Source organism: Monodelphis domestica, chromosome 3 (genome assembly GCF_027887165.1).
Source record: "Monodelphis domestica isolate mMonDom1 chromosome 3, mMonDom1.pri, whole genome shotgun sequence".
NCBI lineage: Eukaryota > Metazoa > Chordata > Mammalia > Didelphimorphia > Didelphidae > Monodelphis > Monodelphis domestica.
Window position 1 is genome coordinate 534,114,994 of NC_077229.1, and position 23,257 is coordinate 534,138,250.

Genomic DNA, 23,257 nt, shown 5'->3' on the forward strand with positions numbered 1-23,257 from the left:
AGTTAGTAGACATATGGAGAAAAATAAATAGGAACAAAAAGGAATATACCTTCTTTTCAGCAACACATGGTACATTCACAAAAATTGACCATGTATTAGGGCATAAAGTCATTGCAAACAAGTGCAAAAGACCAGAAATAATAAATGCAACCTTCTCAGATCACAATGAAATGAAACTAATAATTAGTAAGGGAATATGGAGAGGTAAATCAAAAATTAATTGGAAATTAAACAATACAATTCTCCAAAAATGGTTAGTTAAAGAACAAATCATAGAAATAATTAATAACTTCATTGAAGAAAATGACAATGATGAGACACCCTTTCAAAACCTATTGGATGCAGCCAAAGCAGAACTCAAGGGGAAATGTATATCCTTGAGTTCATATATTAACAAATTAAGAAGGGAAGAGGTCAATGAATTGGGCATGCAAATTAAAAAATTGAGAAAGCAAACAAATAAAAATCCTCAGATGAAGACTAAATTAGAGATCCTAAAACTCAAAGGAGAAACTAATAAAAGTGAAAGTCAAAGAACTATTGATTATATAATTAAGACTAGAAGCTGGTACTTTGAAAAAACAAATAAAATAGACAAAATACTAGTCAGTCTAATTAAAAAAAGGAAAGAAAAAAAAACAAATTGACAGTATCCAAGATGAAAAGGGATACCTCACCTCTAATGAAGAGGAAATTAACACAATCATTAAAAACTACTGTGCCCAATTATATGGCAAGAAATATGGCAATGTAGGTAAAATGGATAAATACTTACAAAAATATTCATTACCTAGACTAACAAAGGAAGGAATAAATTACCTAAACAACTCCATATCAGAAAAAGAAATTGAACAAGCCATCAAAGAAATCCCTAAGAAAAAATCCCTAGGTCCAGATGGATTCACAAATGAATTCTATCAAACATTCAAAGAACAACTAATCCCAATATTATACAAACTATTTGACAGAATAAGCCAAGAAGGAGTTCTACCAAATTTATTTTAAGACACAAACATGGTATTGATCCCAAAGCCAGGCAGGTCAAAAACAGAGAAAGAAAACTATAGACCAATCTCCCTAATGAATGTAGATGCAAAAATCTTAAATAGGACACTAACAAAAAGTCTCCAGCAAGTCATCACAAGGGTTATCCACTATGACCAGGCAGGATTCATACCAGGAATGCAAGGATGGTTCAATATTAGGAAAACCATCCACATAATTGACCATATTAACAACCAAATCTACAAAAATCACATGATTATCTCAATAAATGCAGAAAAAGCCTTTGACAAAATACAACACCCATTCTCATTGAAAACACTAGAAAGTATAGGAATAGAAGGGCCTTTCCTAAAAATAATAGACAGTATATATCTAAAATTATCAGTAAACATCAACTGCAATGGGGATAAACTAGAAGCCTTCCCAATAAGATCAGGAGTGAAACAAGGATGCCCATTATCACCTCTATTATTTAATATTGTACTAGAAACACTAGCAGTAGCAATTAGAAAAGGAATAGAAATTGAAGGTATTAAAATTGGCAATGAGGAGACCAAGCTATCGCTCTTTGCACATAATATGATGCTTTACTTAAAGAATCCTAGAGAATCAACCAAAAAGCTAGTAGAAATAATGAACAAGTTTAGCAAAGTTGCAGGATACAAAATAAACCTGCATAAGTCATCAGCATTTCTTTATATCTCTAACCCATTTCAGCAGCAAGAATTAGAAAGAGAAATACCATTTAAAATCACCCTAGACAATATAAAATACTTAGGAATCTATCTGCTGAGACAAACACAGGAACTATATGAACACAACTACAAAACACTCTCCACACAGTTAAAACTAGATCTAAACAATTGGAAAAACATTGATTGCTCGTGGGTGGGATGAGCTAACATAATAAAAATGACAATCCCACCCAAATTAATTTACTTATTTAGTGCCATACCCATTGAACTCCCAAAAAACTTCTTTACTGAATTAGAAAAAAAACATAACAAAATTCATTTGGAAGAACAAAAGATCAAGGATATCCAGGGAAATCATGAAAAAAAAATGCCTAGGAAGGAGGACTTTCAGTCCCAGATATCAAGCTATACTACAAAGCAGTGGTTATCAAAAAAATTTGGTACTGGCTAAGAAACAGAAAGGAGGATCAGTGGAATAGACTGGGGGCAAGTGACCTCAGCAAGACAGTATATGACAAAACCAAATACCCAAGCTTTTGGGACAAAAATCAACTGATGAAAACTGCTGTGAAAATTGGAAGACAGTGTGAGAGAGATTAGGTTTGGATCAGTACCTCATACCCTACACCAAGATAAACTCAGAATGGGTGAATGACTTGAACATAAAGAAGAAAACTATGAGTAAACTGGGTGAACACAAAATAGTATACATGTCAGACCTTTGGGAAGGGAAAGGTTTTTAAATCAAGTAAGACTTAGAGTCACAAAATGTAAAATAAATAATTTTGACTACATCACATTAAAAAGGTTTTGTACAAACAAAACCAATGTAACTAAAATCAGAAGGGAAACAACAAATTGGGAAACATTCTTCATAACAAAAACCTCTGACAAAGGTTTAATTACTCAAATTTACAAAGAGCTAAATCAATTGTACAAAAAAATCAAGCCATTCCCGAATTGATAAATGGGTAAGGGACATGAACAGGCAGTTTTCAGCCAATGAAATAAAAACTATTAAGCACATGAAAAAGTGTTCTACATCTCTTATAATCAGAAAGATGCAAATCAAAACAACTCTGAGGTATCACCTCACACCTAGCAGATTGGCTAACATGACAGCTATGGAAAGTAATGAATGCTTGGGGGGATGTGGCAAAGTTGGTACATTAATGCATTGCTGGTGGTGTTGTGAATTGATCCAGCCATTCTGGAGGGCAATTTCGAACTATGCCCAAAGGGCGATAAAGGATTTTCTGCCCTTTGATCCAGCCATAGCACTGCTGGGTTTGTACCCCAAGGAGATAATAAGGAAAAAGACTTGTACAAGAATATTCATAGCTGTGCTCTTTGTGGTGGCCAAAAATTGGAAAACGAGGGGATGCCCATCAATTGGGGAATGGCTGAATAAATTGTGGTAATGTTGGGGATTGAATACTATTATGCTAAAAGGAATAATAAAGTGGAGAAATTCCATGGAGACTGGAATAACCTCCAGGAAGTGGTGCAGAGTGAAAGGAGCAGAACCAGGAAAACATTGTACACAGAGACTGATACACTGTGGTACAATCACATGTAATGGACTTTCCCATTATTGTCAATGTAATGTCCCTGAATAATCTGCAGGGATCTAGGAGAAAAAGCACTATCCACAAGCAGAGGACAAACTGTGGGGTAAAAACACAGAGGAAAGGCAAGCTTGACTACAGAGGTTGCGGGGATATGATTGAGGAGAGACTCTAAATGAATACCCTATTGCAAATACCAGCAACATGGAAATGGGTTCGGATCAAGGACTCATGATACGCAGTGGAATTGAGCGTCGGCTATGGGAGGGATGGTAAGAGAGGGGGAGGAAAAGAAAATGATCTTTGTTTCCAATGAATAATGTTTGAAATTTACCAAATAAAATAATGTTTAAAAGGAAAAAATTAAAGGAGCCCCACCTTTTCATTTTTGAAGTTGTCTTTAACTTCAAAGTTTAGAGAGATATTGTTGTTAGCAATATGATGTTATGGAAAGAGTCAGTAGATTTGGGATCCATGATTTCTTCATGAGTGGGACCCTGGGGAAAAAAACACTGATGCTTTCTGAATCTTACCTCCGTATTTACCAAAATAAAATCTGTATTCAGGTCACCAATCTCACAGACTTTCAATAAGAAAGAGGCAGTAGCGACATTATTTGCACCTGATCTATTAGTATGACAGGATAGGGACTTGTCTTGTGACTTCATTGTTATAGGGAACTTCCAGATGAGGAAACTTCCCTTACTTACTGGTGTCTTTTGTACAATTTATAGTCCTCGAGAGTTTCTCAAAGCTCTGAGAAATCAGATGACTTACCTATAGTTATATACCCAATATATATCAGAGAAGGGATTTGAAGCCAAGTCAGCTTTCTAACCATTATGCTACATTGCCTCTGAATGCATATCAGAATGTGTATTTGTACAAAATGAATACCAAGTAGTTTTGGCTGCTTGCATAAAATCTTAAAGGAAATGAATTCTATAAAGTTGTGTAGAAGAGAGAGTGTATTCAAGGCACAGAAGATGGCCAATGGAAAAGCATGGGTATGGGAAATTGTATATTGTGTGTAAAAACAGCAAGAAGATGGCTTTGGATTGATTGTAGAGAGTGGGAAGGGAAGTAATGTTTCATGAAGGCTGGGTTAGGAAAGGGTCTAAATGCTAGCTAGAGGCGTTTAGATTTTATACTAAAGATGATAGGAAGCCTCCTGGCTTTCTAAATGAATGAATGAAAAAGTCTTATTAAATACTTAAGTAATCCCTGAGAATACGGTATCTACCCATATGGAATTTTTCTAATTGGGGGCTATAACACACATAACGTTGTGACCAGAGTGGGCTCCTTAGATCTAGAAGCTTATAGAGATGGTGAGTCCATAGGGGAATAGATTGATGTATCCATTCTCTAGTGGCAGAGTTGATTTAATCATTGTTCAGGTCTGCGGAGTGGGAGATAGAAATCCACACTAAGAAGGTATTTATAATAACTCTAATATAGCAAGTGATTTATTCAACTAGATGAAGTGTAGAGAGGAAAGTGAATCATGCTTGGTGTCTCAAAAATAGTGGGGCAGGTGAAACTCCACTAATCATGACAGAAGGGGTCCTAGAGCAGAAATCCTAGAGTTGAAAGAGTTGAAAAGTTTAAAAGTCCCACTTTGGGCATCTATTGACTAGTTCTCTGTCCATTATTTCATGCTTTCTCTCATTTCCTTCTCAAAGCTAAAGCTGAACATGACCTCAAAAGCTGTCTAGGCCAACTTTCTCATTTTACATACGAGGAAACAATTATTAGCCCTTGTCTAAAGTATTGTTTCCTGGAATTGTGGTTGGTTATTCCACCGGTCAGGATTCTTAAATCCTTCCTAGTTATAAATGGCATTGAATTTCTGTTATTGGACCCTCCTTCCTCTATAGTGTTCTCCTTTGGGCTCCACATTCTTTTATAATCATTGCCTTTTTCCCTTCTTAATCCTTTGTGCTTGTCTTATTTACAGTTTTTCCTAGTAGCCTACAAAGTGATCACCCCCACAACTCCATGTTTAAAACTGCAGCTTTCATAAGGGACATGGGATAAACATGGACCAGTGTGAGGGCATAACAGTAGCTGGAATACCAGGATCTATGGTCTAAAGATAAGTATTCACGTATCTTTTCCATAAAAACTCCTTAGTGGTGGATTATGCCAGTTCTTTTCTTCTTCCTATTATTTTTACTGCATTATTGCATTCTTTACTTGTTTATTTGAGGTGGAAAAATGGGACAGGAATCCTGGGTAATCTCCTATTCTTCCTTTTTACCAAGATTATGTTTGAATATTTTAGCCAAGAGGGACTAGGAAGCCACTGGATTTTCCTAAGCCAGTGAGTCACATAGTCCACCTAAGTGATTAAGGAGTTTATATTGTCTGCTTTCTGGAAGATGGATTGGATCTGAGAGGAGAGAGAATGGAGGCAGGGAAATTAGTTAAAACCCTTGGACAGAATCAGAGATTTTAGAACTGGAAGAAAGCATTGTTACAGAGCAGTGAAAATTGAAACCCAGAGAAGTTCCTATGTCCTCCTATGAATAAAGGGCCATATTTTGTCAAAACACTCATTTCCAATCATTTAGAAAGGCAGTGGCATTAGACTGAGATTAGTCTAAATAAATTTGAAAATGTCTTCTTAAGTGAATAACCAAATGTCTTGTTTGCTAATAGTTTGCCCCTTTTGCTCAGCATTGAATTGAATTGCAGCTCAGCTGGTTAGGGGCACTTTACTCTTTCTTTACACGTGAATGTCTTCTTACCCCTTTGTCTAATAAAAAAATGAATTGTCAGAATAATAAAATAAGACTTGAATATATTAACATTTCTCACCACTTTATACTTCTTGTTCCACAGGCAGAGAGCCTTCCCCTTCTTCCTTACTCCACCTATATCAAATGTAATATAATATGATAATCTCATACACCCATCTACAACAGAGTATACTATCATTATCTAATTCGTATTCTTAATAGTTCTCAGAATTCTTGGTTTTTTAAAGAAGCCAAAATACTGTGAATATTTGAGATATAAACTTTATTCCCTACAAGAACAATAATCCATTGGTTATTAAGAGTAAGGAGCCTTATAAGTGTGAAATTGAGAACAGAACATTAAGGAATAGAGGATAAAAGGATTAATGAATTCCTAAAAGTATAAGAAAGAAAAGGCAGGTTTGTATTTAAGTAGAGAAACCCCAACTCTTACATTGGAGGTGTGTGTAATAATAGGCTATCAAGTCTTGTAGCTAGCTTGTGCTTAAGCTTCTCTGGAGACTGAGACCAACAATTACTTAGCAGTAAATGTTCTGGAGGCCCTTGTGATACAGAGAATGGGCAGGGAACCCATCAAGAGAGCAGTGAGATAATTCCTTTCTCTTTACTTAACCTGAATATCATGCAACCTCCAAAAGTACTAGGTTAAAGGACTGTTCACAAAACAGATAAAGAATTTGATGATTTCTCAAGTGAGACGATATCATCAGATATAATTTCAGTGCCCTACAATCTGTTTGCTTTTAGACAGGATTTGCTTCTTGACAATGTATTTCGTGTGTGTGTGTGTGTGTGTGTGTGTGTGTGTGTGTGTGCTTGTTTTAGAGAGAGACAGAAAGAGAAGAGGAGGGAGGAAGGGAGGGGAGAAAGAGGAAAGTAGAGACAGAAGGGTGAATAATGAATTAATAGATGCAAAACTAAACAGAAAAATTAGCAACCCAGTTGTTTAAATAGACAACAAGCTTACTCTAAAACCTAATGTGGCTTTTTCTTAAGTTAAGAGCCTTTTGAGCCAATGTCAAGACGAGAATTTCAGACTAGTGTAAATAAAATCATCAAGCCTCTCCCTTTATAAACCCCAATGGTTTTGGTAGATTCCAAGTCTTTCACTTCATGAATTGGACCTGCTGGGACTGCCACTTCCACGTTTCTGGCACTATAGATGCACTTCAACCCTCTCCACATCTGGAAATTCCAGATCATGCAGCTGTACCAACAAGTCCTGCCTCCTGGCATCATGCCAAGATGCCACTCCCACACATGACATTCATTCAGTTATTTCCTACAAAGCATTATGCAGATGGTCCTCACCCTCACATTGAATTAATGCTCACATTGAAGAGAGAGTACCTTTTATTTTTATTTATTTATTTTTTAATTTTAAACATTATTTGGTCATTTCCAAACATTATTCACTGGAAACAAAGAACATTTTCTTCTCCTCCCCGCCACCCCTCGCACTACCTTTCCCTCTCCAATAGTCGACGCACGATTCCACTGGTTATCACATGTATTCTTGACTCGAACCCATTTCCCTGTTGTTGGTACTTGCATTAGAGTGCTCATTTAGAGTCTCTCCTCAGTCATATCCCCTCAACCCCTATAGTCAAGCAGTTGCTTTTCATGGGTGTTTTTACTCCCACAGTTTATCCTCTGCTTGAGGATAGTATTTTTTAGATCCCTGCAGGGACATTGCATTGCCACTAATGGAGAAGTCCATCACCTTCGATTGTACCACAATGTATCAGTCTCTGTGTACAATGTTTTCCTGGTTCTGCTCCTTTTGCTCTCCATCACTTCCTGGAGGTTGTTCCAGTCTCCATGGAATTCCTCTACTTTATTATTCCTTTTAGCATAATAGTATTCAATCAACAACATATACCACAATTTGTTCAGCCATTCCCTAATTGATGGGCATCCCCTCGTTTTCCAATTTTTGGCCACCACAAAGAGCACAGCTATGAATAGTCTTGTACAAGTCTTTTTCCTTATTATCCCTTTGGGGTACAAACCCAGCAGTGCTATGGATGGATCAAAGGGCAGACAGTCTTTTATCACCCTTTGGGATGGCTGGATCAATTTACAACGCCACCAACAATGCATTAATGTCCCCACTTTGCCACATCCCCCCAAGCATTCATTACTTTCCATAGCTGTCATGTTAGCCAATCTGCTAGGTGTGAGGTGATACCTCAGAGTTGTTTTGATTTGCATCTCTCTGATTATAAGAGATGTAGAGCACTTTTTCATGTGCTTATTAATAGTTTTGATTTCTTTGACTGAGAACTGCCTGTTCATATCCCTTGCCCATTTATCAATTCGAGAATGGCTTGATTTTTTGTACAATTGATTTAGTTCTTTGTAAATTTGAGTAATTAAACCTTTGTCAGAGGTTTTTATGAAGATTGTTTCCCAATTTGTTGCTACCCTTCTGATTTTCGTTACATTGATTTTGTTTGTATAAAACCTTTTTAATTTGATGTATTCCAGATTACTTATTTTGCATTTTGTAACTCTTTCTAAGTCTTGCTTGGTTTTGAAGTATTTCCCTTCCCAAAGGTCTGACATGTATTGTATTCGGTGTTCGCCTAATTTTTTTATAGTTTTCTTCTTTATGTTCAAGTCATTCACCCATTTTGAATTTATCTTGGTGTAGGGTGTGAGGTGTTGATCTAAACCTAATCTTTCCCACACTGTCCTCCAATTTTCCCAGCAGTTTTTATGAAATAGTGGATTTTTGTCCCAAAAGCTGGGATCTTTGGGTTTGTCATATACTGTCTTGCTGAGGTCGCTTGCCCCCCAGTCTATTCTACTGATCCTCCTTTCTGTCCCTTAGCCAGTACCAGATTGTTTTGATGACCGCTGCTTTATAATATAGTCTGGGATCTGGGACTGTAAGGCCCCCTTCCTTTGTATTTTTTTTCATTATTTCCCTGGATATCCTTGATCTTTTGTTCTTCCAAATGAACTTTGTTATGGTTTTTTCTAAATTAGTAAAAAAATTTTTTGGAAGTTCCATGGGTATGGCACTAAATAGATAGATGAGTTTGGGTAGGATGGTCATTTTTATTATATTGGCTCGTCCTACCCATGAGCAGTTAATGTTCTTCCAATTGTTCAAGTCTAGTTTTAGTTGTGTGGAAAGTGTTTTGTAGTTGTGTTCATATAGTTCCTGTGTTTGTCTCGGGAGATAGATTCCTAAGTATTTTATTTTGTCTAAGGTAATTTTGAATGGGATTTCTCTTTCTAGTTCTTGCTGCTGAGCTGTGTTGGAATTATATAGAAATGCTGATGACTTATGTGGGTTTATTTTATATCCTACAACTTTGCTAAAGTTGTTGATTATTTCAATTAGCTTTTTGGTTGAATCTCTAGGATTCATTAGGTAGACCATCATATCATCCTCAGAGAGATAACTTGGTCTACTCCTTGCCTATTTTAATGCCTTCAATTTCTTTTTCTTCTCTAATTGCTACTGCTAGTGTTTCTAATACAATGTCAAATAATAGAGGTGATAATGGGCATCCTTGTTTCACTCCTGATCTTAATGGGAATGGATTTAGTTTATCCCCATTGCAGATGATATTAGTTGATGGTTTTAGATATATACTGTTTATTATTTTTAAGAATGACCCTTTTATTCCTATGCTTTCTAGTGTCTTTAGTAGGAATGGGTGTTGTATTTTATCAAAGGCTTTTTCTGCATCTATTGAGATAATCATGTGGTTCTTATTGGTTTGCTTGTTGATGTGGTCAATTATGTGGATAGTTTTCCTAATATTGAACCAGCCCTGCATCCCTGGTATAAATCCTACTGGATCATGGTAGATGACCCTTCTGATCACTTGCTGGAGTCTTTTTGCTAGTATCCTATTTAAGATTTTTGCATCTATATTCATTAGAGAGATTGGTCTATAATTTTCTTTCTCTGTTTTTGGCCTGCCTGGCTTTGGAATTAGTACCATGTTTTTGTTATAAAATGAGTTTGGTAGAACTCCCTCTTTGCTTATTATGTCAAATAGTTTGTATAGTATTAGTTAGCTGTTCTTTGAATTTTTGATAGAATTCACTGGTGAATCCATCAGGCCCTGGGGATTTTTTCTTAGGAAGTTCTTTGATGGCCTGTTGGATTTCTTTTTCTGATATGGGATTATTTAAGAAATCTATTTCTTCTTCTGTTAGTCTAGGCAATTTATATTTTTGTAAATATTCATCCATATCACCTAGGTTGGTATATTTATATATTTATATTTGGGCAAAGTAGTTTTTAATGATTGCCTTAATTTCCTCTTCATTGGAGGTGAGATCCCCTTTTTCATCCTTGATGCTGTTAATTTGCCTTTCTTCTTTCCTTTTTTTAATTAGATTGACCAGTATTTCGTCTATTTTGTCTGTTTTTTCAAAGTACCAGCTTCTAGTATTGTTTATTAGCTCAATAGTTCTGTCACTTTCAATTTTATTAATTTCTCCCTTAACTTTTAGGATCTCTAGTTTGGTTTTCTTCTGGGGGTTTTTAATTTGTTCATTCTCAAGTTTTTTGATTTGCATTTCCAATTCCTTGATCTCTGTCCTCCCTAATTTGTTAATATATGCACTCAGGGATATGAATTTTCCTCCAAGTACTGCCTTGGCTACATCCCATAAGGTTTGAAAAGATGTTTTGCCATTGTCATTTTCCTCAATGAAATTATTAATTGTTTCTATGATTTCTTCTCTAACCGATTTTGGAGTATCATATTATTTAATTTCCAATTAATTTTTGATTTTGGCCCTCCATGTACCCTTACCGATCAATATTTTTATTGCCTTGTGGTCTGAAAAGGCTGCATTTATTATTTCTGCTTTTCTGCATTTGAGTGCCATGTTTCTGTGACCTAGTGTATGATCTATTTTTGTGAATGTGCCATGTGGTGCTGAAAAGAAGGTGTATTCCTTTTTTGTCCCTATTTATTTTTCTCCATATGTCTATTAACTCTAATTTTTCTAAGATTTCATTCACCTCTCTTACCTCTTTCTTGTTAATATTTTTGGTTTGATTTATCTAAATTTGATAGTGGTTGGTTCAAGTCTCCCACTAATATGGTTTTACTGTCTATTTCCTCCTTCAATTCTCCTAGTTTCTCTATTAAAAATTTGGATGCTATACCATTTGGTGCATATATGTTAATTAGTGATATTTCCTCATTGTCTATAGTCCCTTTTAACAGAATATACTTACCTTCCCTATCCCTTTTGATCAGGTCTATTTGTGCTTTGGCTTTGTCAGATATCATGATTGCAACTCCTGCCTTCTTTCTATCAGTTGAGACCAAAAAGGTCTTACTCCAACCTCTAATTCTAACCTTGTGAGTGTCAACCTGCCTCATATGTGTTTCTTGAAGACAACAAATGGATTTGCTGGCATTTTGATATCTTCCCCTAGTTCTGACCTTTCTTCTTTAGCTATCTCCTTTTGAACCAGTGATTTGCTTTAGGTCAGTACCCCTAGTCCCCTCCCTTGAGATGCTTCCCTTTCTAGCCCCTCCCTTTTTGTGCTCCCTTCCTCTCCCCCCTCCTCTTCCCTCCCTTTTTATGCTCCCTCACCCCTCCTCTTCCCTACCTTTTTATGCTCCCTCCCCCCCCTTAATTTTCCTTTCTTTCTTGCCCTACTGGATAAGATAGAATTCAGGATGCCACTGGATCTAGATGTTCTTCCCTCTCAGATTTGATTTCACTGAGAGTAAGGTTTAAGTAATTCCACTTCACGCTCTCTTCCTCTACTTCTCATATGAGAGTTCTTCCTCTCCCCTTCTCATGTGTATCTTTATATGGGAAGGATTATTCTATTAAGTCCCCCCCCCTATTTCTTGAAGTAAATCTTAGTGTTATCGACGGTTCCCCCCCTCTTTTCCTTTCTTTGCCCCCACTTTCCCCAAATCTTCTTAATTCCCCAATCTTTCCCTATGCATGTTTTTTCTAACTACTCTTATGATACATACAATATTTGAGAGTTACACAAAACATTTTCCCCACATATTAATATATATAATTTGATGTAAATGTAGTCCTTTTAGAAGAGAGTTTGACTTAAAGAAAAAGATAAGATTCATCTCCTTTTCCCTTTCTTTCATATTTACCTTTTCATGTTTCTTTTGCTTTCTGTGCTTGGATATCAATTTTTCCACTACGTTTTGGTCTTTTCATAGCAAATGCTTGGAAATCTTCTATTTTGTTGAATGCCCATACTTTCCCCTGGAAGTATATAGTCAGTTTTGCTGGGTAGTTGATTCTTGGTTGGAGACCCAGCTCTCTTGCCTTTCTAAATATCGTGTTCCATGCTTTGCGGTCTCAGAGTGTTAGCCGCTAAGTCATGTGTGATCCTTATGGGAGCCCCCCTATATCTGAAGCTCCTCTTCTTGGCTTCTTTAGGATTTTCTCTTTTTCTTGGAAGTTCTTGAATTTGGCAATTACCTTGCTAGGGGTTATCTTTTGGGGATTTAGTATAGAGGGTGTTCTATGAACCCTTTCTATTTCTATTTTGCCCCCTTGCTCCAGAACGTGTAGGCAATTTTCTTTTATAATTTCCTGTAGAATAACATCAAGTTCATTGTTTATCTCTGTTTTTTCTGGTAGACCTATAATTTGGAGGTTGTCTCTTCTTCCTCTGTTTTCCAAGTCTGTGACCTTTTCAGTGAGATATTTTATGTTTTCTTCTAATTCATTAATTTTTTGGCTTTGCTGTATTGGTTCTTGCTGTTTTATCATCTCACTTTCTTCGAGTTGCTTAATTCTGGTCGTTAGGGACTGGTTTTGCTTTTCAGCTTTGTCTGCCCTTCTATTGGATGCTTCAAGCTCTTTTTCCAGTTGAGCAGTCTTATCTATTAGACTGCTGATCTCTTTCTCCCATTTTTCTTTCCAGGTTTCCATCTTTTGGATAAGTTCCAGTTTGAGATCTTCCAGAGCTTGTTGATAGTTTCCATTTTGGGAGGCATGTTCTGATTTTTTTGGATTTCATCCTCATTCTCTTCTTTTTCTTGTGTACTTCTACCATAAAAGTTTTCAGTAGTCCCTTTTTCCCTTTCTTCCTGTAGGCTTGATTTTGGGCTATGTGAGCCATCCCTTTGGTGGTTTTATTCCCCTTTCCTTTTTGGTCTGGGGTCTGGGTGATATGGGTGGGTTTCCTGTGAATTTAGGTTGCCTCAGACTAGTTCTTCCCAGCCTCCGAGATTTCTTAGAGTGCTGGACCCCTGATCACAGCCAAACTGCCCAGGTGTTCAGCTCTGCCCAGATAATCAGTGTGTGGTCTGCCACTGGTGTTTAGCTCCGCCCAGATGCTCTGTGCAACCGCCCTGAATATGGCTCCCTGGGCCCCCTGTGCTCAGTGCAGGATTCTTCCATGAAACACCCCTGAGACTTTTTCCCTGGCAGTCCTTAGATCCCAAGGACCCTGGAGTGCCCCCCAGACAGAGACATTCCCCCACTCACTTGCTGTCCCAGTGAGCACTCTGGTAGTTCACTCTGGTTTGGTGGGGGAGGTGGGGGGGAAGGGTGGCTCAGTTCACTTTTCTGTGCAAGCTTTTCCTCCTTCTTATTATATTTTGTGGAAATGTTTAAACCCCACGTACCTTCACCTCTGTGGGGTACTGGGGAGTACTGGGGAGTCCTTCTGTTCCTCCAAAGGTGATTTTTATGCTCCTTTGATTTCGTTCGGTGCCGGGGAGAGGAAGCGTGTGGCATCTAGATTGCAGCCATGATTACCCGGAAGTGAGAGTTCCTTTTAAATGTAATCAGAATACCTGTTTTAAATAATCAGGGAGAGAAAGAGAATGGTTAGATGCAGACATTAAGCCAATATTTTAAGGAAAGGAAAACAACAAGATTTGTGCTTTTCAATTTTTTGTCATTCATGTTTATCATTTTGATGATCAATAGCCATGTGTAACATTTCCAAAAATATTGCAGAGATGGGATCTGTAATTTCTATTTTACCAGTGTTGATTCTTTGGCATGTAGATACCTTTTGGCTTTAAGACCTCAGGTCTGAACAATTTTTTTCCTTTTTTTGTCCTAGAACAATCAACTATTTTCAGGAGACAAAAGAACATTAACAACTCTGTGCAAATAAATTCCCAAGGGTTCATATTTTAGTATTATTCTTTTTCTTAGGACTCTTGTCTCCCTTCATTTCCCTGAAGGCTTTCTAAAGGTTTTCTCCTTTGAATTTGAGAGAACAGTGGTGGTCTCTTGCTTTGCTTAGTGGCACAGACTCAAGGATTTTCCATGCTTACAATTGGAACTTGCTGCTTAACCCAGGGGGCCAATGCACTGAGCTTTCTCCATCTCTGCAAAGGAGCCTCTCTTAGCTCTAGACCCACTCATGTGTCCCAGACTGGGTTTGTTCCTGGGGAAATCTGCTCTATAATGAGAGAATTAGAATTCTTATCTCCTCTTATTTGATCATTTACCCCACCTCCCTTCTCACCTTAGCCCCAAGATAAAACTAAAGCTTACCCATTGAGGTGAATGACCCTCAAATGAATCAATCTATAAACATTTATTAAGCAACTACTAGGTGCCAGATGTTGTTCTAAGCTTTGGGTACATAAAAATAGGTAAAAGACAGTCCCCTCCCTCAAGGAATTTTGCGTGCACACACACACACACATGCACACATACACATACAAAGCAAACTATTGTGAAAGAGAAAAATATTGAAGGAAATACAGTGTTATTTCATGAAAAGAGGAGATAGAAGTCTGACTGCCTATGGAGGATAGGAATGGAACCTACAGCTAAGAAAAGCAGGACCTGAGAAGTTGGAGAGTAGTTCCCCCCCCCCCCTTTTGAACTGAAGAGTAAAGGAGAAATTTCCACTGAGCTCATGTAGCTACAAATCCCTTGTTGAACAGAAAAAGATCCAGACTAATCATCTGTCTTATAGTGGTTGGATAGAGACTTTTTCCCTTCGGGGAAGACAATAGCCTATCCATCAGAAGACTTCTTTAAAGCTATATCTCTGTGCCAAGAAATACAATCATCTTGAACCTATAAAGATGCTAAGATACTAAGATCATCTGGGCCTTAGTCCCTAGACTTGAGCTTCAAACCCCTGAAGAAACTATAGGAGGAATATAGTTCAGGGACTTCCTGTTCCTTCTTTCCCAACCTATTATACCAAACCTTTTATCTCATAAGTAGATAGTTTAACTAATTGAGAAATCAGATATCTTCAATGTACTAAATGCGGTCATAGATACAATCAACTAAAGAAGAAAATAGGAACAGAAATTGAAGGGGATTTTCTCTTCCCTTTCAGCTCTGGTCAGATCCAATTCAATTTCTCTAGACAGCTCTGCCTGGGAGGGAAGTGGTGTTCCTCTTTATCTGTTTCCTCCCTCTGAGCTACCTCTCAAACTTTAGTTTCTAATCCCCTGCTGGTACAATATATTTTGGAAATAATTAACAGAATTAAAAGAATTAAGTAACATTGGGGAAATCTTCTTGCAGGAAGTAGAATTTCAATGAGAAATTAAAGAAAACAAGGAACAGAGGAAAGAGAGAATTTTATGCATGGGGGACAGCCAGAGCACTGAGAGTTGGAGAATCTTATTTGTGGTATAGCCTGAAGGAGGCTAGTGTCAAGAATATTTATGGGGAATAAAGTATAAGAAGGCTTGAAAATTAGTCTATGTTATGAAGGGTGTTATGAAGGGTTCTAGGTTATGAGGAGTCTAGGTTATAAAGGTCCTAAGAAGGAAGGAGTTTGAATACTAGTTTTTAAAATTTTCCCTTAGAGGAAATGGGGAGCCACTGGAGTTTATTAAGTAGAGTAGCTGATGGTTGGATCTGAGCTTTAGGAAAATCACTTTAGCACTGAACGGAGATTGGATTATAGTGGGGAGAGGCTGGAAGCAGACTGACTTACCTGCAGGCTATTGCAATAATCCAAGTGTGAAGTGATGAGAATCTGCATTAGAATGGTAGCAGAATCAGAAGAGGGAAGGAGGTATATGCAAGACAAGTGGCAAAAGTGAACTTGACAGAATTTCACAACAGACTGAATATGGGAGGTAAGAGATAGTGAGGGATCCAAGGTAACTTCAAAGTTTTAAACCTGAGGGACTAAAGGGATTGTGCTGCCCTCTACAACAATAGAGAAAAAGTGTAGGTGGGAGCATTTAGGAGAAAAGATAATGAATTCTATTTTGGACACATTGAGTTTAAGATGTTTACTGGACATTCTCAGAGTATAATGTGAAATAGTTAAGACACAGGTATTTATTTCCTAATCATTAAAGATGTATTTTCATGAACAGAAATTATTAAATTTGGGATTTAATAACTTAATCTATAACTACTCATAAACTCTCAGGAAGACCAAGAGTTAACCTTTTTTTTAAAAAACCCTTACCTTCTACCATAAGGGCTAGACAATGGGGGGTTAAGTGACTTGCCCAGGGTCACTTAGCTAGGAAGCACTTGTCTGAGGTCAGATTTGAATCTAGGGCCTGACTCTCAATCTACTGAGTCACGTAGCTGCCCCACCAAGACCACATTCCCTAAAGAATGAGTGAGAATGGTGAGTAGTTTTGTTACATTTCACTATGGCTTTGTTCTATCCCCTGAAGTTCACATCTCAGCCAGTCACCTGAAGGCTTGGCTCACTCTGGTCAGTGGTCATATTCTCTAACCTATGCTACCAATGAACCCCAGACCTCTCAAATTCACTAGGTCACTGCTAAACCTTGAAATATATATCTTGAGACTTATGTTTAGTTGCTTATAATCAGAAAGAAACTCAAAATGTAAACAGCAGGCTTCCGGTCAAGATGGCGGCTTAGAGAAAGCTAAAGTTCAGATCTCCTGAAACCCTTCCTTACCAATCTCAAACCGAATGCTCCTAGGACACCGAAATTCAAAACGATCAACAGCATAGACCCCAGGAGTCCTCCTCCTGGACCTGGACCTGGATCAAAAGGTACGCGCCATCCCCCAAAAGCCAGAACCCGAGAGCACTCAGACCTAAGGGGCAGGCAGAAGGAAAGTCCTAGGACCCATCCCCCCCAACCCAGAGCGCCGAGTCCGAGGCAGCAGAGGCAACCTCAGAGCCCCACGGCCTGCTATTCTGAAGGCCACATCCTGAAAACAACCTAACCCAGTCGAGGGGGCACCCAGACAGCAGGGAAACAGAGAGGGACGGGGAAGCTCTTAACCCCCTAGGAGGAGCCCTGGGAGCTCCAGGAAGCTGTGGCCCCTCCACCTCAGAGAGCAGGGTCGTCTGGAACAACAGCAACCCTCAGGGCTGGCAAAAGGACATCGGGAGCCAGATATTCTGAAGGCCACATCCTGAAAACAACCTGACCCAGTCAAAGGGGCACCGAGACAGCAGGGAAACAGAGAGATGGGGGAGCTCTTAACCCCCTGGCTGGATCCTTCCATCTGAATCTCAATTCAACCCAGGGAAAACTAATCTTCTTATCAGGAGCCCTTTTCCAGAGCTCCGGGAAGCCGCGGCCCCTCCCCCTCAGAGAGCAGGGTCTTCTGAAACAACAGCAACACTCAGGACTGGCAAAAGGGCCTCGGGCACCGGCTATTCTGAAGGCCACATCCTGAAAACAACCTAACCCAGTCGAGGGGGCACCCAGACATCAGGGAAACAGAGAGACGGGGGAAGCTTATAACCCCCTGGCTGGATCCCTCCATCCCAGTCTCAGGTCCCTGCCTCAGGGCACAATCAATTCAACCCAGGGACACACCAGCAATTCCTGGCTTCCCCAGGAAGACAGAACAACAACTTCATAGAAAGGACAATCTGCCTGGGGCTAAAAACCTCTGAACACCAGACAGAGATAAGAAAAGCTAATCCTCCCCACTTAGATAGAGATAGCAAACTACACTGAAGCACAAAAGTCCCCAAATTCCAAAAGAAACAAGAAGAAGGGGGCAACTTTGGACACATTTTATGGAGCAAAAATACAAAACACAGAGGAGACAGAAGAGGAAACACAAGCAAATGCTCCAAAACCTTCCAAAGGAAATGGAAACTCTCCACAAACCCATGAAGAATTTGAATCTGAAATGATCAAAAAGATGGAAGCCTTCTAGGAGGAAAAGTGGGAAATAATGCAAAAGAAATTCACGCATCTACAAAATCAGTATGACCAAACTGAAAAGGAAAACCAGGCTTTAAAGCAAGAACTAATAAAGCAAAACCAAAAGTCCAAGAAATTAGAAGAGAACATAAAATATCTCACTGACAAGGTGATAGATCTGGAAAATAGAGGGAGAAGAGAGAATTTAAGAATAATTGGACTTCCAGAAAAGCCAGAATTAAACAGCAAACTCGACATCGTAATACAAGAGATAATCAAAGAAAATTGCCCAGAGATTCTAGAACAAGGGGGCAATACAGCCACTGACAGAGCTCACAGAACACCTTCTACACTAAACCCCCAAAAGACAACTCCCAGGAATGTAATTGCCAAATTCCAAAGCTCTCAAACAAAAGAAAAAATCCTACAAGAAGCCAGAAAAAGACAATTTAGACATAAAGGAATGCCAATCAGGGTCACACAAGACCTTGCAAGTTCCACTCTGAATGATTGTAAGGCATTGAACATGATTTTCAGAAAGGCAAGAGAGCTGGGTTTCAACCAAGAATCACCTACCCAGCAAAACTGACTATATACTTCCAAGGGAAAGTATGGGCATTCAACAAAATAGAAGATTTCCAACTTTTTGCAATGAAAAGTCCATAGCTCTGTGGAAAGTTCGATATCAAAAATCAAAGAGCATGGGATACCTGAAAAGGTAAATATGAAGGAAAGGGAAAAGGAGAAAAATCTTATCTTCTTCTTTTACTCAAACTCTCTTCTATAAGGACTACATTTATATCAATCTATGTATACTAACATGTGGGGAAAATGTAATGTGTCTTTCTCACATAAAGATTCACACAGGAAGGGGAGGGAAAGAAAACTCTCATAAGAAGGAGAGGAAGAGAGTTTTTACTTAAACCTTACTCTCAGGGAAATCAACTCTGAGAGGGAAGAACATCCAGATCCATTGGGATCTTGAATTCTATCTTACCCAATAAGGGTAGGGAGAAGGGAAAACCAAGGAGGGAAGGGGGAGAGGGAAAACAAAAGGGGAGGGAAAGAGAGGGGGGAGGGGGAGTGACTAAAAAGGGAAACATATTAAGGGAGGGGATAAGGGGGACTGATTTAAAGTAAATCACTGGTGGTTAGAATTAGGGAAGGTTATCAAAATGCCAGGGAGTCCACAAATAACAGTCATAACTTTGAACGTGAATGGGATGAACTCACCCATAAAATGTAGACGAATAACAGAATGGATTAGAATCCAAAACCCTACCATATGTTTTTGTCTTCAAGAAACACACATGAGGTGGGTTGACACCCACAAGGTCAGAATTAAAGGATGGAGTAAGACCTTCTGGGCCTCAACTGACAGAAAGAAGGCAGGAGTTGCCATCATGATATCTGATAAAGCCAAAGCAAAAATAGACCTGATCAAAAGGGATTGGGAAGGTAATTATATTTTGTTAAAAGGGACTTTAGATAATGAGGAAATATCACTAATCAACATGTATGCACCAAATAATATAGCACCCAAATTTTAATGGAGAAACTAGGAGAATTGAAGGAAGAAATAGACAGTAAAACCATATTAGTGGGAGACTTAAACCAACCATTATCAAATTTAGATAAATCAAATAAAAAAATAAATAAGAAAGAGGTAAAAAAAGTGAATGAAATCTTAGAAAAATAAGAATTAATAGACATATGGAGAAAAACAAATAGGGATAAAAAGCAATACACCTTCTTCTCAGCTCCACATGGCACATTCACAAAAATTGACCATACATTAGGTCACAGAAACATAGCACACAAATGCAGAAAAGCAGAAATAATAAATGCAGCCTTCTCAGATCACAAGGCAATAAAAATAATGATCAGTAATGGTACATGGAAAACCAATCAAAAACTAACTGGAAATTAAACAATATGATACTCCAAAATCGTTTAGTTAGAGAAGAAATCATAGAAACAATTAATAATTTCATAGAGGAAAATGACAATGGCGAGACATCCTTTCAAACCTTTTGGGATGCAGCCAAAGCAGTAATCAGAGGTAAATTCATATCCCTGAGTGCATATATTAACAAACTAGGGAGAGCAGAGATCAATCAATTGGAAATGCCAATTAAAAAAAAAACTCGAAAGCGATCAAATTAAAAACCCCCAGCAGAAAACCAAACTTGAAATCCTAAAAATTAAGGGAGTAATTAATAAAATCGAGAGTGATAGAACTATTGATTTAATAAATATGACTAGAAGCTGGTACTTTGAAAAAACAAACAAAATAGACAAATTGCTGGTCAATCTAATTAAAAAATGGAAGGAAGAAAAGCAAATTAACAGCATCAAAGATGAAAAGGGGGACATTACCTCCAATGAAGAGGAAATTAAGGCAATCATTAAAAATTACTTTGCCCAATTATATGGCAATAAATACACCAATTTAGGTGATATGGATGAATATATACAAAAATACAAACTGCTTAGACTAACAGAAGAAGAAATAGAATTCTTAAATAATCCCATATCAGAAAATGAAATCCAACAAGCCATCAAAGAACTTCCTAAGAAAAAATCTCCAATGTCTGCTGGATTCACCAGTGAATTCTATCAAACATTCAGAGAACAGTGAATCCCAATACTATACAAACTATTTGACATAATAAGCAAAGAGGGAGTTCTACCAAACTCCTACACAAACATGGTACTGATTCCAAAACCAGGCAGGTCAAAAACAGAGAAAGAATACTATAGACCAATCTCCCTAATGAATATAGATGCAAAAATCTTAAATAGGATACTAGCAAAAAGACTCCAGCATGTGATCAGAAGGGTCATCCACCATGATCAAGTAGGATTTATACCAGGGATGCAGGGCTGGTTCAATATTAGGAAAACCATCCACATAATTGACCACATCAACAAGCAAACCAACAAGAACCACATGATTATCTCAATAGATGCAGAAAAAGCCTTTGATAAAATACAACACCCATTCCTATTTAAACACTAGAAAGCATAGGAATATAAGAGTCATTCCTAAAAATAATAAGTAGTATATATCTAAAACCATCAGCTAATATCATCTGCAATGGGGATAAACTAGATGCATTCCCAATAAGATCAGGAGTGAAACAAGGATGCCCGTTATCACCTCTACTATTTGACATTGTACTAGAAACACTAGCAGTAACAATTAGAGAAGAAAAAGAAATTGAAGGCATCAAAATGGGCAAGGAGGAGACCAAGTTATCACTCTTTGCAGATGACATGATGGTCTACTTAAAGAATCCTAGAGATTCAACCAAAAAGCTAATTGAAATAATCAACAACTTTAGCAAAGTTGCAGGATACAAAACAAACCCACATAAGTCAACAGCATTTCTATATAATTCCAACACAGCTCAGCAGCAAGAACTAGAAAGAGAAATCCCATTCAAAATTACCTTAGACAAAATAAAATAGCTAGGAATCTATCTCCCGAGACAAACACAGGAACTATATGAACACAACTACAAAACACTTTCCACACAACTAAAACTAGACTTGAACAATTGGAAGAACATTAACTGCTCATGGGTAGGACGAGCCAATATAATAAAAATGACCATCCTACCCAAACTCATCTATCTATTTAGTGCCATACCCATGGAACTTCCAAAAATTTTTTTTATTGATTTAGAAAAAACCATAACAAAGTTCATTTGGAAGAACAAAAGATCAAGGATATCCAGGGAAATAATGAAAAAAAATACAAAGGAAGGGGGCCTTACTGTCCCAGATCCCAGACTATATTATAAAGCAGTGGTCATCAAAACAATCTGGTACTGGCTAAGGGACAGAAAGGAGGATCAGTGGAATAGACTGGGGGCAAATGGCCTCAGCAAGACAGTATATGACAAACCCAAAGATCCCAGCTTTGGGGACAAAAATCCAATATTTCATAAAAACTGGAGGACAGTGTGGGAAAGATTAGGTTTAGATCAACACCTCACACCCTACACCAAGATAAATTCAAAATGGGTGAATGACTTGAACATAAAGAAGGAAACTATAAAAAAATTAGGCGAACACCGAATACAATACATGTCAGACCTTTGGGAAGGGAAATACTTCAAAACCAAGCAAGACTTAGAAAGAGTTACAAAATGCAAAACAAGTAATCTGGAATACATCAAATTAAAAAGTTTTTGTACAAACAAAACCAATGTAACCAAAATCAGAAGGGTAGCAACAAATTGGGAAACAATCTTCATAAAAACCTCTGACAAAGGTTTAATTACTCAAATTTACAAAGAACTAAATCAATTGTACAAAAAATCAAGCCATTCTCCAATTGATAAATGGGCAAGGGACATGAACAGGCAGTTCTCAGCCAAAGAAATCAAAACTATTAATAAGCACATGAAGAAGTGTTCTAAATCTCTTATAATCAGAGAGATGTAAATCAAAATAACTCTGAGGTATCACCTCACACCAAGCAGATTGGCTAATATGATAGCAAAGGGAAATAATGAATGCTGAAGGGGATGTGGCGAATTAGGGACATTAATTCATTGCTGGTGGAGTTGTGAACTGATCCAACCATTCCGGAGGGCAATTTGGAACTATGCCCAAAGGGCGACAAAAGAATATCTACTCTTTGATCCAGCCATAGCACTGCTGGGTCTGTACCCCAAAGAGATAATGGACAAAAAGACTTGTATAAAAATATTCATAGCTGCGCTCTTTGTGGTTGCCGAAAACTGGAAAACGAGGGGATGCCCATCAGTTGGGGAATGGCTAAGCAAATTGTGGTATATGTTGGTGATGGAATACTATTGTGCTAAAAGGAATAATAAAGTTGAGGAATTCCATGGAGACTGGAACAACCTCCAGGAAGTGATGCAGAGCGAAAGGAGCAGAACCAGGAGAACATTGTACACAGAGACTAATACACTGTGGTATAATCGAATGTAATGGACTTCTCCATTAGTGGCGGTGTAATGTCCCTGAACAATCTGCAGGGATCTAGGAGAAAAAAACACTATTCATAAGCAGAGGATAAACTGTGGGAGTAGAAACACCGAGTGCGGTTGAGGGGACATGACAGAGGAGAGACTCTAAATGAACACTCTAATGCAAATACTAACAACATGGCAATG